Genomic DNA, 14,197 nt, shown 5'->3' with positions numbered 1-14,197 from the left:
GTCTTGGTTCCGGTGTGCATGGTGTTTGACTCAAAGCTATTCACTGTGCGATCTTGTACACATTTCCCTTGCCATATTTACTGCCTTTGTACTCACCTAACAGAATAACCAGCCCACTATTCCCATTGAATGTGGCAAATTTAAGAAAAAAAGGCAGAAAGGCCTGTATCAAGTTTGTACAGATAGCTTTCCCTACATTTACCTGTGACAATCAAATCACTATTCCTGACATAAATGAACTCCTTGTCACTAATAGGCATTTAGGTGCAGAGCATTTTTCCCCTCAGGATGGCCCATTTTACATTGCCTGATTCTAGTTCTGTCTTTTATTCTGACCCAGATTCTATGTCAGCACAAGCCTTAGCAGCAGAAAACAACACACTGTTAGGCTTATTACACAAGAGTACCTCTGTTGTTGAACCCCTCTGATTCCAGTTATGCGTCACCTCAGATTGAACAGTTTCAGGATACAAACGTAAAGAATGGAGGGGTTTGTGGCATAACTTCTGTTTTCGACCCTCAGTCTATAGCATACTCCTCCGCACAAGTACATACTGTAGTCCCTAATGCCAAGAGGTATGATGTCAATAGTTTGCTTAAGGGAAACACAGACCGAGTTGGTAAGAGAAAGAATAAATCACAGAACCTGTAACAGTAAATGACAATGTACAATCGGTGCACATCCAGATTGCTAGTGCAGGATCCAGCCCTGATGCCACCATGCCTCCCACTGTGCCTACTGATAGTGATGTACAGTTAATGCAAGGCATGCTAAAAGCTAAGCTTGAGGAGTTAAGACAAGAATTAATTTCTTTACAAGAGGAGAATAAGACCTTGCAGTCTTTACTGAATACACCTCAGACTTTATCCGTTGATGTTGATGAAGTGAACAATGTTCAGTCCCTGAGTGCAGAGACTTTAGTAAACCATGATATTTGTCAATATGTAAGATCTATTGGGAGTGAAAATCTTTCTTCTAGCACAGCGCTTAATCAGGGCCCAGTTTCTGACAATTGTCCTGCTGTTTGTCAGGGATTGCAGTTAGCTGAAGATCTACTGGGCATTCCTTTACCTAAGATTTCCAGTGTAGCAGCTCGTCATAACCCTGAGCTAGCACACATGCAAGCTTCTGATTTCCAAACACAATCCACAATGGTGGCATACACAGATTCAGTCACTACTGTAGGCTTAGGCCCTGCTCTTGATCCAGCTGCTGAGACTGAAGTAGATGTTCAAGCTGATGTGGAAAACAATGCTACCTCTGTGTTCACTCTTCCTTCTGCCAATTTTGGTCACAACGAACAGTCAGAGACAGTACAGATTTCATGTTCTGATGGACTCATTCCACAGTATACAGAACCAAAAATCCAGCGGGCGATTCCTGAACTGTTGATTGTTAATCTGCCACTTTCAGAAGCTAAGACAGATGAATGGACAATTGACGAAATCCTGATTAACAGAGACTTTACTATGGTGATTCCTCTGGTTGATTTTGACTTCTATAAAGAAAGAGACTCTATGTCACCAACTAAGGAAAGGGACAGCAAGGGTACAGCTCAGTCTTTGGTTACTGGTGCCAAGGAGTCTACTGCCCTAAAGGTGCCCTCCATTCCTGAGCCACAAATGTGTCTGTCGACTTCTGAGACTTCTGTCTGTCCTCCTACAAACATTGACTCTTCTATGATCCAGTCCACAGCTCTGCAGTCATCTTTGGCACACGTGTCTTCAATCAATGAGCCGCGGCCATGTCTGCCATTTACTCAGGAGCCTCCACCATGCACGTGGTCAGTTCCAAAGACCTTGACATGTTTGTCTTCAGCTACCGAGATTGCTCCAGCTTGCATGCCTTCAGCCTCAAAGTTTCCTCTGGCATGCCTGTCTTCAGCTACAGTGACTAATCCAGCAGATCATCCTTCAGCCATAGAGCCTCCGGCAGTCCATCATAAGTGCATGTCTTCAGTCCCAGAGCCTACTGCTTGTTTGCCTTCAGTTCATGAGACACCTGTATCCTGCTTAGCCTCACTGCCAATATCAGAGGTATACCTGTCTACACTGTCAGATCCTGCTGAATTTTCTTCTGCTCCAGAGATTCCTCCTGAATCCCAACCATTTACTGCCGATGAACGTCCAGCCTGCCCTTCCTATGCTTCAGGGGGATCACCAGAATGCCTGCCTTTTACACAAGACAATTCTCCCAACTGCTTGACTTTAGCATCAGAGCCTCCCGAACATGCAGCATCAGAGTTTGAGACTTCTGCCAGCTCCCGCTTCAGAGTCATCAAGCTGGACGGACACCATCCGCCACGGCCCAGTCGCCGAACAAGTAGCCGACCGGGATAGCGGGCTGGGCGGTTTGCATCTGGGGCCCGGTTCAGATCAGCTGATTGATTGGTGCTGAACCACACATGAGCCAGGCAGAGAGGATGGGCACGGCCCCCCAGCAGCAGCACTTCCTCATTGGTCAGCAGCCCGCGGGCGGGGCGTTGTACGTGGTTCCATGCAGCCACAGGTGCCTGGACACAATTGAATGGGGGCATTGCCCCAGGCGGGCATGTGTGTGCCACAGTCCACCGTCCCCATGAGCCAAACTCAGCACTTTGTGTACTCTCAAGCCCAGAGGCAACACCAGCATATAACACAGTCAGATTACTTGCAACAGAATTCCGCCAAGCAGCACCAGTTGGGTGCTGGTAGCCAAGGGATGGGAATGACTGCTGCAGTTCAAGATGTGCCTGTTATTGCTCCTGCTGCAAGTGTGCCTGATGTACCAAGTACTGTATCTATTAATCCTATTAGTATGCCAAACGTCCCACCTGTTGTATTCCCACGCGCAACAAAGTGGCCACACGACTGTAACGAGGAGTGCCATCCTCGTAGATCCCATTGGACTTCCAGGCCTACAAGGCGCAGAACATGTGCAGTCAAACCTTAGTCGCTTTCAACCCCAAGCCTTTTCCCAGATGGATGACAGAAGAAAATCTGAACCTCTACCTCAGCCGCCACCTTCTTTAATTGCTGAACATAAACATTTCCTGAAGCCTGCAATTTCCTCACCTCCCGCATGTCCACTCTCGGCAGAAAGGCTAACACAGTTTCTACCATTGTCTAATGCATGTTGCACTAGCCTGCCTCCCTCCTCAAAGACTTATAAGTGTCTGCTCCCAGTGACTGAGTTTCCTGGGCCTTCCAACTCTGCTTCAGATCCTGCAAGTCCTTCATGCCTTTCTTCGACCCATGAGTATCTTCCTCACCAGAAGCCTGCCTATGACTCTTCTAGACTGCAGTCTGATTCTGTGCATTCCAGTCCATCTGCCTTTGCCCACAGGCCACCATTTCCATCAGCGCCACCTCCAAAGAAAAAGCACTCCGATCATGGAAAGAAGATGCCTCTTGCGGGTGGCGGGCATCAGAAGACGGCCGTGGGAGGGGGTATACTGTCACGATCCGCTCCTTTAGCTCCCGTTCCCAACACTTGGGGGCATAATTTGGGGTTTATTCCCTACTGGACTTTGCTTCCGAACCTTATGCTGCTGTGCTGTGATGAAGTGGGTGCCCTAAATCCTTATTTTCCAAGCTACTTCCCTTCCAGATCCATTCCAGGTTTTTGGCAGCCAGCATGCTGTTTTAATCAAATTACTATGGTTCCCAGAATGCCTGGCCCACTGCTTCATCTCATCCCTTGCAGGACAAGGTTGGGTGGAGGATAGTCAACACCTGTGGCTGCAGGTGCAGCAAGCAGCACACCTGAGGCGTGTGCTCGTTAAGCAGCTTTAAAAGCCTCAGTTTGCTTCAGTCCAGCGCTGGTCATTGATGCAGTGTTCCCGTTTGTGACTGGCCCCTTGTTCCTTGTTCCTGGTTCTTAGCTTTGTGGCTAGTTCCTAGTTTCTATTTCTTGTTCCTTATCCCTGGATTTCGAATTCAATGTGCTTTATTGATTTCTGCTTCCTAGATGCCCTTTCTGTCTTCCTCTGTTTGCAGGCAGCATTTGTCAATGCTTTCCTTTTTGGTGCAGCCCAGTTTGCCTGTGTTCTATATTTCTTTGACTTTGCCCTTTGCTGCTGTAAACCGTGATGCTTTAGTCTTTCCTCTTTATTGATTTAGCTTCCTGCCTTTTTCCTTGGATGGGTGGAGGAGGTTTGCCTTTGTAATAAAGTTTTTCTCTGATCCTGTTCCTTCACTTTCTCTTGGAATCCATTCCAGTTTTTCCCTTGCACTTCTGCATTTATTTCCCATTGATTATTAGGTGTGGCGTGCTGTTGTAGCTAGCTCCTGTGTAAATACCTAGGTTTTCCTCACTATTCTGTAATCACTATTCCTAATTGCCCCCTGTCTTAAGTCTTATATATTTAGTTATCCTCCCTTTGCTGTTATAGCCTTTCTGGGTCCCTGTTTGATCAACAGGGTTCATGGGCTTGCTGACATTCAAGTGGTATTTCTCGTCCGCGTGAGTACTGTATTTAAGTTACCTTATTCAATACCATCAGGAGTGTTAGTTCACAGATCCTGTTGTTGCTTGCCCTGTACGCGGGTTTAGCGCTGTCAGTACCTGTAACAGCAATTGTGGGTAAGGAGCTTGCCGACTTTCCTTGTAACCATAACGAGCTTCTAGGTGCTTACCCCACATCCCTTTGCATATATTTGCATTGTTGTCACACTCTATTTGCACTCCTGGGTTTTAATATACATGTGTCTTGGTTCCTGTGTGCATGTTGTTTGACTCAAAGCTATTCACTGTGTGATCTTCTGCACATTTCCCTTGCCATATTTGCTGCCTTTGTACTCACCTGACAGCCACATACCCATGGAAAGCCTAAAGAGTTGTTACCTGACATTGTGTGAGTCTTGGACCCACACCCAAATTTAGAAAGAGTTGTGTTGTACAAATGTCCTGGCAGGAGAGTACACCAGGTGAAGAGCAGATCTGGGACCCGCACCCATAACGATTTGTATTGCATAAAAGTCCTGGCAGGAGAATATACCAAGCATTTGTGAGTCTGGGACCTGCACCCAAATCGTGTAACTTTGAAAAGAGAATCCCGAGGAAGATTCATGCCCATACGAATGTGAATTGCAGTTGTGGAACTTTGAAAGAGAATTCAAAGGAAGATGCATGCCCTTAGTATTTTCAACGGTATTGCATGTGCAAATAACCTGGGGATTAGAGTGATGCTCAGCACTTGCCGCCCATTCTTTGAAGCAGTCATCATTTTCCTCTGTACCACTTTCACTTGCACCCCATCATCCCTTCCCTCCATCCTTCTCCTGTTAACACCTGTCCATACCCCAACAGTTGAGGTCTCTCCCAGCATCCTGGCAATCTTCCTGTATTACTTTTCCCTGTTTGTGGACACTGGCTTCCCCTTTGTTCGAGCAATCCGGTATATACTGTATTGTTTTATCTGAACTCCAATAATCGTCCATCATTGCTTGAGTCCTGATGTAGATATCCTCAAATTGTGAATTAACTGAGGGTATCTCACATAGCTAACCTCGAGAAAACCTTATTCAGGCAGCCAACGAAGGGCTGATCCACTCAGATCCCAGCTCTAGGGGGAAGGAGCTAGAAAGGCTCACCAGGATGGGGAAGCGCCGGGTTATACTCGAGGCAGTCACCTAAGGGAGACGCATCATTGTACCGGAGAAGGAGAAGAGGGCGAGATCTCTGAAATCTTTGTAGACTGTATTACATCTGCCTCTCTTCCTCCCATTAGACCTCTCCTGTCCCAACCCGATGTTCCTTTCATATCTGATATATACCCTAGGAGTACGAACCCCATTAGAATCAAAAACCGTCTCTCTCAGAATCCTTGTTTTCCTGTTCCCTATCCAAATAACCACAATCATTCTTCTTCCCGTCCCTCTGATTATTGATTTCCGCAGTCCCAAACTGCTCAGATAAAATACGATAGTTCCCACAATCTCCTATGTTCTGTTCTCCATCCCGGTCATCCTCATCCATTTCACAAACCTTGCCCATTTTGTCCTTCTTGATCTACCAACCGACTCCCTTCTGATAATCAGATCACTTCCCCATCATATCCCATGTACAATCCGACACACCAAACCCTCCCTTTACCGTCATGAACACTGTTTTACAGACTTGTAATAAAACTGTTTACCTGACATGTCCCGACACGAAGGTCAGGCAAAGTCAGGCAATTGACTTAAATCACACACACCTCTGACAGCCCTTCCTCTTCCCCACAGGGATAAAAGATGGAGCAAGAAGGCACAGTATGAGCATGACAAGCAAGGCGAGCAGGTCAGACAGTATGACGAGATGGCTAAATAGGCGCAGCAGTTCAAGAGAAGGAGAAAGACAGCAGGAAGTGAGACAGTGGCAAGGAGAGAAGTGACCTTGCGCTTTTCATCCCAGGCCCGCGGAACCTTCATGGAAGAGAGCCTAAGGCCGCGAACAATAGCACAAGTGTCTTGCAGCAGATGTCTACGCCGATAAGCAGGAACGAGGGAGGTTCCTGCAACTGTGGTACCAGCCTTTACTCTGAAAGAAGTAAAGCCAAGCGGTTCACCACAGCCTGTGAGTCAAAGGAAGAACCGATAAGAAGCAGGCTGTGTTGAATGAAAGACGTAAAGTGGCAAGTTTGAACCAAGTTCAATGAACTATAAAAAGTGTTAACGGGGGAGACCAGGTGCAGCAGGGAACCGGCACCACGTGGGTTGATCCCCGTTTAAATGAAACTACAGATACCAGAAGGCCATAGAGAAGCCGCCAAGATAGATCAAAGTGGTCGTACAGGAGGTCAAGCAAAATCCCTGTACAGTCGGAAGACTTTGATCTACAAACAGTTAAGTGAAAGTAAGGGAAATTAATCTCACATCGAGAGAAACCCAGGGAAACGAATCCCACAAACATTAAACTGTATAAAAGAGAAATGTGAAAGTAAAGAGGGATCAGTGCCCAGAAGAGGGGGACCCACGGTTGAGCCACTATCACCCTAATCGAGAGCCACAGTGAAACCAGTGGAGGGAGGGTAACAATCGAGAGGGTTCGGAGCCCAGCAGAGGGGGATCTAAGGGTGAAAGGTCGTCACCCCAAAGATTGGTGAAAGTAACAGCGAGAAGTGAAAGCAAAAGTGAACAGTGAGACCGCAAGAGTGAACCCGAAGGATGGATGCCAGTAAACAGGGACGAAGTCCAAAATCCCAAGAAACAGTGTGTTGCCGAATGTGAACCCGGAAGAGGGATGTCCACGAGAACTGTTTAAAAAGGACATTAAGATTTGTGAAGGAGAAAAGCCTTAGTGAATAGGGGTCAACGCCCGGAAGAGGGGGACCCCGGGGTGAACAATCTTCACCCTAAATAAAACAAGGAAACAAACTTTCATTTGTTGAAGGAACTTTTTTTGAACTTCCTTATGGAATGTGACAGGTCCTTGAAAGCGAGAGAACATAGCTATCAGTGGTCCTGATATCATTAGGGAACTTTCAAGTGATTTACACCTAGCGGAGGGAAATCCCAGGGTGAAAGTCCTCACCCAAAGCCCAAGGAAAAGAGACTGTTTATTTGTTTTGTTATTTGAATACGTCAGGTCTTCAATGGCAAGAGACTTTCAAGTGAAACGAGACTTGGCCATCGATGGCCCTGATAGCTGGAACGGAACTGTCATCTCGTTCTGGGGAAAGTTCAAGAGAATACTGTGCTCCAAGATCTCACCTTACCCTGTGCTCAAAGTGTGGGGAAGGGAGTCCCAGGCCACCGCATCCTGACATATTTTTTGAGAACACTTCTTTCTTTTCTTGAAAACTATCCCACACTCTTTTTTGGTATTAGTTGTAAGGTTTGACAATAGGTTTCTTAGTGTATGCCCTTTTATATTTGACTAAACAACTCTAGGACAGCCTTATTTTCATTTGATGGTCGGCGCTTGCTCCCATCTTAGATTTAGATTTAGATTAGGTGTTTTTCCACCCTTTATTCATTGTTCAATAAACATCATTGAACTGTGATCACTTGTGCCTGTCTTACTTGTTGCCACCATGAGTTCCTTACAATATGGGAACGTCTTTTATGACATCCATCGCAATGTGTCCCATCTGCCTTGAAATTGGCCCCTTGTAGAGCAGAGCACTAGATGCATAAGGCACTGTGCTCTGGCTACTGAAATCTCTGTGGTTATGAGTGTTCTGGAGGCACTCATGGCATAGGGGATGAGAGAGCACACATGGCAACCCTCCTTTGTGGTCTCTCTTCCCAAATCGGTCATGTGCTGGTACCACATATTATTGGTGGCGTGGGCCGAATCTGCTAAGTAAGCATTTACATGCTCAAAGTCAGTATACATGCTTCACTTGAGTCCTTTTACTTCTCGGACAGCGCTGGTGATCATTTCAGGTATAGCTTCAGTTACAACAGTAGAAATAGGGGTTGTGTAAGCATATGCTTCAGTGTGTGTGTAATACAATGCAGCTCTTTGCATGGCGAGGAGGATAAAGAGTTAGAGACAGCAACATGTAAAAAATGCCAATAAATACAATGGCCCTTGCTGCAGTGTCCATGTTTTAGATGTGTACACTCTTGGCGTTGTCCATGAATTCTAAAACAGCACTTACCAAAACTCGTAACCTTCAAAATTACCATTGCTGAGGCGGTCAGTTCCTTCTGCAATAATATTGTGCTAATTCGGCAATAAAAAGTATTTAAAAAATAAATTGAGTTTTAGGATTATTAAGCAAGGCAATAATAGCCACGTTACTCCTTGTCAGAATTGAATAACTGTGTGCGACGTGAATCAGAAAAGCCTAAACAAAGGTTTTTCCTATATCCTTTGGCCTTTGTCTCTATGAGTTAATAAAGAGCTTTTTCTTGTGTTGTGCAAGTATACAATTGCTTGTCAAGACTCAGTTCACATAAATGCGTTGATTACCTAGTGTAAGAAAAGACAGTGGGCCTCATTATAACATAGGCGCTTCCGTAATGAAGGGTGCCGGTACGGGACAGGCACCCTTCATTACGGGATGCCCTATTAAGAGGTACCCTTGCGGGACCCGGTAAGGACGCCTGGTCAGACCAGACATCCTTTGTAGGTCCCGCGAGGGGACCAAGGAGCTAATAACGGGCCCGTTATTAGCTCCCTCCCCATTCCCATTGAACCCTATGGGGGCTCCAATGGGAATGGGGATGGGTTCCTTCAAGGATGAATTACCGGGCCCTCCAAAGTTGGAATGACCCGGTTATTCCCCATTGAAGGAACCCGGTACTGGGACCCGGTATGGAGGCAGCCATGCCCTTATTAAGGGCATGGCTGCCTCCATACTCGTAATGAGGCCCAGTGTGCCTAATCTAGCCTTCTGTATGCTCCTGTCTAGCTCTGGTCCTCGAACGTGTCTAAATCTGTCGATGTTCCTCTTCTTCTTCTTCTTCTTGCGGTACACTGTCTACGAGTTGGGCCAGGGGTTTCAAACCTCGACAGGGCTTGACATCTCCCAGATAATTCCAAGCTTTCTTCCCTACCAATTTAACAGCCTTATTTGTTGCTTGCTCTAGTATAAAAGATGGCTCAAAACTATTGAAATTCCTCAACAAAACCTGGTCCCCTGGATAAAGAAGAAGGGCTTTGAGCAGTTTGTTTGGATCTATTGGTGTGTCATCTTCATCATTCTTCTTCGACCACCCCACCACGATATCAGCTGTTGAGCGGTAAAAGAAGCACTAGCCATCATTGAATTGAGATATGCTCAAACACTTCATTTATAAAGTGAGGTCCATTGTGAGATCGCAGGACCTTGCATACCCCCACCATGGGAATACCTCTCTGGCGAGGAATTTCACTGCGCACAGGGCATCGGGGTGTGAGGATTGACCAGCTGCGATCCAACGAGAAAATGGGCACACCACTACTAGTACCTGCAGCTGTTACAAATTTGAATCATATCCACATAATCTATGCAGAGGTGTTGGAAGGGCCCATTAGGGCAAAGTATTGCTCCTCTTACTACATGCAAAGTGTGTCCTGCATTCAACTTCTGACATAATGCAATTATCCATAGTAAATAATAATATTAATAGGCTATTTATAACACGCTTAACCCCTTCAGTGCCAAGGACGAGCTATCTCGTCCTTGGAATGACTTCTGCAGTACCAAGGACGAGATAGCTTGTCCTTTTTGGCACTCCATTTTGAGCGATCCCTCTAAAGCAGGGATCGCTCAAAACAGTAAACCAACCACCGGGCTATGTGAGGAGGAGGTCCCCCCTCACTGCCAGGGGGCTGGATTACCTTCAGTTTCATGTCGGCGTGCGTAAAGCACGCCGACGTGAAAGTTAATTTTTACTGCAGCAGCCATTTCGGGCTGCTGCAGTGAAAATGCAAGGTGAGTGTTCACCTTTCTCCCCATCGATCTCCGGCTGTATTTCAAGCCGGAGATCGAGGAAGGTGTCGTTGGAAAGGGGAGATTCTCTGACAGCATTGCTGGGTGCGAATCGGGCGCAGAGTGCTCAATCCGCGCCCAGCAATGCCACTGGACCACCAGGGATACGTTTGTGACGTGGGGGGAGGGGGGCTGCTTACAGTAAGCAGCCCTCTCCCCCCCGGCCCCCAAAGCATGGGGGCATATATGTGCGCAACCCTGGGGGCATTTGGCTGATCATCTGCCCCCAGGGAAGGGGGCAAAATCAAAATAAAACATTTAAAAAAAACAACTGGGATGGGGTGTGGGGGTGGGAGGGTTTGTCCCCCTGAAAGGGTGGTGGCCCTCCCCCTCCCACACCAAGTGGAAAGGGGGTGTCACCCCTTGTAGCCCTCCCTGGGGGAAGATTTATGCCCCCCAGGCAGGAGTACATGAGGTGGCCCCCCATCCAATCGGGGGGGCACCAGGAATAAGTGTGCAGGCCCCCAAAGGATGGAGCCTGCAGGTTAGGGCCCCCCTGGGGGCAGATGGCTGATCATCTGCCCCGAGGAAAAAAACAAAACAAAAGGGAATTTTGGGTGGGAATGAGGGGTGGCACTGGTCACCAGGGATTTATTTAACAGAAAAGGGGGGTGGCCCTCTCCCTCTCACCCCAAGGGGAAATGGGGGCACCCCTTGTAGCCCTCCCTGAGGTCAGATATCTGCTCCTAGGAAGGGGCATCTGACCCCAGGGAGGGCTGCATGAGATGCCCCCCTCTTATCTGCCCCCAGGGAGGGCTGAATGAGATTCCCCCCCTGCATTTGGTGTGGGGGGGAGAGGGTCACCCCCATTACATTAGAAATTTCCCCAGCGGTGTAGGGTGCCCCTCAGCCCCCACTAAAGTGTAGTTTACCATTTTGAATTATTTTCCTTGTTTACGAAACTAGCATTGGCACAGAGGGGCACATTGGTGTGCCAATCTGACCCCGGGGTGCCCAAACCTTACTGCCCCACCCACTGGGGGGCCTATCCCACAATTTTGGGGGCCCTCTCCCTGCCCACCCCTAATGGAGGGGTGGTGTACCTCACGCAGGCATTTGTCGGAGGCCCAGGGATGCCTGCATGAGGTGCCCCCACCAACCATTTGGGGTGAGGGGGGAGAGGGCCTCCACAAATTGTGGGACAGGCCCCCCAGTGGGTGGGGCAGTAATGTTTGGGCACCCCAGGGCCAGATTGGCACATCAATGTGCCCCTCTTCGCCAAGGGGAGGTGGGTTACCAAAGGAAAAAAGTGAAAATGATGGAACACATTTTAGGGGGGGCTGTGGGGCACCCCAAAGGGAGGGGAAATTTTCTAATGGGATGGGGCGTTGATCCCCCGCCCCCCGCCCGCATTGGAGTGGGTGCCATGTCATGCAGCCCTCCCTGGGACCAGATATCTGCTCCTAGGAAGAGACCCCTAAGGCCATGGAGGAGTGCAGGACAGCCCCCCCTTATCTACCCCTGGGGAGGGCTACATGAGATGTTCCGCCCCTCCAATTGGGGTGGGGGTGGAGAGGTGCACCCCCTTCACATTAGAAAATTCTCCAGCGGTGTAGGGTGCCCCTCAGCCCCCGGTAAAGAGCAGCCTGCCATTTTTGAATTATTTTCTTTGTTTACTAAACTTGCCTTGGCGCAGAGGGGCACATTGGTGTGCCAATCTGGCCCTGGGGTGCCCAAACCTTACTTCCCCACCCACTGGGGGGCCTGTCCCACAATTTTTGGGGGCCTCCTTTCTCCCCCACCCCAAATTTGTACCTCACGCAGCCGTTTGTAGGAGGCCCAGGGAGTCCTGCATGAGGTGCCCCCCATCACCCATTTGGGGTGAGGAGGGGGAGGGCCCCCACAAATTGTGGGACAGGCCCCCCAGTGGGTGGGGCAGTAAGGTTTGGGCACCCCGGGGCCAGATTGGCACACCAATGTGCCCCTCTGCACCAAGGGGAGTTGGGTTACCAAAGGAAAATAGTGAAAATGGTGGAACGCATTTTAGGGGGACTGTGGGGCACCCCAAAGGGACAGGGAATTTTGTAATGGGATTGGACGTTGACCCTCCCACCCCTTACCCGCAATGGAGTGGGTGACATGTCATGCAGCCCTCCCTGGGACCCGATATCTGCTCCTAGGAAGGGACCCCTGAGCCCAGGTAGGAGTGCAGGACAGCCCCCCCCTTATCTGTCCCCAGGGAGGGCTACATAAGATGCGCCGCCCCTCCAATTGGGGTGGGGTGGCGAGGTGCACCCCCCTTCACATTAGAAAATTCCCCAGCGGTGTAGGGTGCCCCTCAGTCCCCGCTAAAGGGCAGCCTGCCATTTTTAATTATTTTATTTGTTTGACAAACTTGCCTTGGCGCAGAGGGGAACATTGGTGTGTCAATCTGGCAACGGGGCACCCAAACCTTACTGCCCCAAACACTGGGGGGCCTGTCCCACAATTTCTGGGGGCCCTCTCCCCCCTCACCCCAAATGGGTGGCGGGGGCACCTCATGCAGGCCTCCCTGGGGGCAGATTTCTGCCCGTAGGAAGGGGCAAATGGGTATTCACTCGGGGTGAGGTTCAGTAGACCACTAGGGATGGCTTGCAAGGGGGGGGGGGGCATGCTTGCAATGTATTTATTTGTTTTTGCTGGTGTGAACACATGTTTTTTGTTTTGTGTACAGCTTTTTCTACGCGAGCAGCTGCAAGGTTATGTGAGTACTGTTTTTTATTATTCTGTGGTTAGGGCCCACTGTCAGTGGGGTGGGTGAGACTGGGGCTGGATTGTTGGTGGTGTGGGTGGGAATGGGCCATCTGGGCAGATATGTAGGTGGGCTGGGACACAATTGCAGGGGCAGGCCACAAATTGCCCCCCATGCCAGCAGAACATTGGTGTTTCCCTGGGAGCGGATCCCTCCCATGTGGGTTGTCCGTCTACAAGTCCAGGCTCCACCTGTGGCTGTGCTACATTACAGATGTCACCTCCAGGGTGGAATGGGGATCCTGCCAGGGCTCCCTGGAGCTGCTGCTGTGCTTAGGGGACGGTTCACCCACATGGTACATGGATGTCTAAGGCCAGGGACATCACCTCCACCGTCCTGGAGTTGAAGCTGGGCTGCATTACAGCTTTTCCATTCGGGGAGGTATTGGCACACTGCCGGGACTCCCTGGTGAGGAGAAGCTGTAACGCAGGGCAACCAGGGCTCCAGCAAAGTCAGCGGTAATATCCCTGGCCTTGGGCACCCTTCTCTGATGTGGGTCTTTGCCCAGGGTTCTGGGTAATAAATTATGTGCCGATTTGCATGAGTCAGACCTCTGTGGATTCCCACAGGTGTCCTCTTTTGGGAAATGCATAGGGTTCCCTGTTTTCCTTGCTGGCTTCAACACCCTATGCCCAAATCTGTAGGTTGCCCACATGAACAAAATGTGCTGTGACAAAAGGCTTGGGGTTACCAGTTGGTTACCCTTTTCCTTTTGCGCCCCAGCAAGGTGCACCCACACATGTGAGGTAGCGGTTTCATCGGGACACGTGTGGGGATGCGGGAAGGTAGGCCATGTGTTGTTGGCGGTGGGTTTCGGTGGGTGTCCATAGCGAAATGTCTGAGAATATTCTTCATTTCCAGCCAATTTCAGAGACATTTCCCTCTGTGCACTCATCGAAACACATCGCCAACAACAGATGTCATACATTCTCGCGTTCCCACAGGTGTCCTGATGACAACGGTACCTCACATGTGTGGGTGCACCTATCGGGGCGCAAAAGGAAAAGGGTAACCCACTGGTAACCCCAAGCCTTTCAGCACAGCACATTTTGTTCATGTGGGCAACATACAGATTTGG

This window comes from Ambystoma mexicanum, chromosome 3q, assembly GCF_040938575.1.
Source record: "Ambystoma mexicanum isolate Mex_15411 chromosome 3q, UKY_AmexF1_1, whole genome shotgun sequence".
NCBI lineage: Eukaryota > Metazoa > Chordata > Amphibia > Caudata > Ambystomatidae > Ambystoma > Ambystoma mexicanum.
This window is presented reverse-complemented; position numbering follows the sequence as displayed.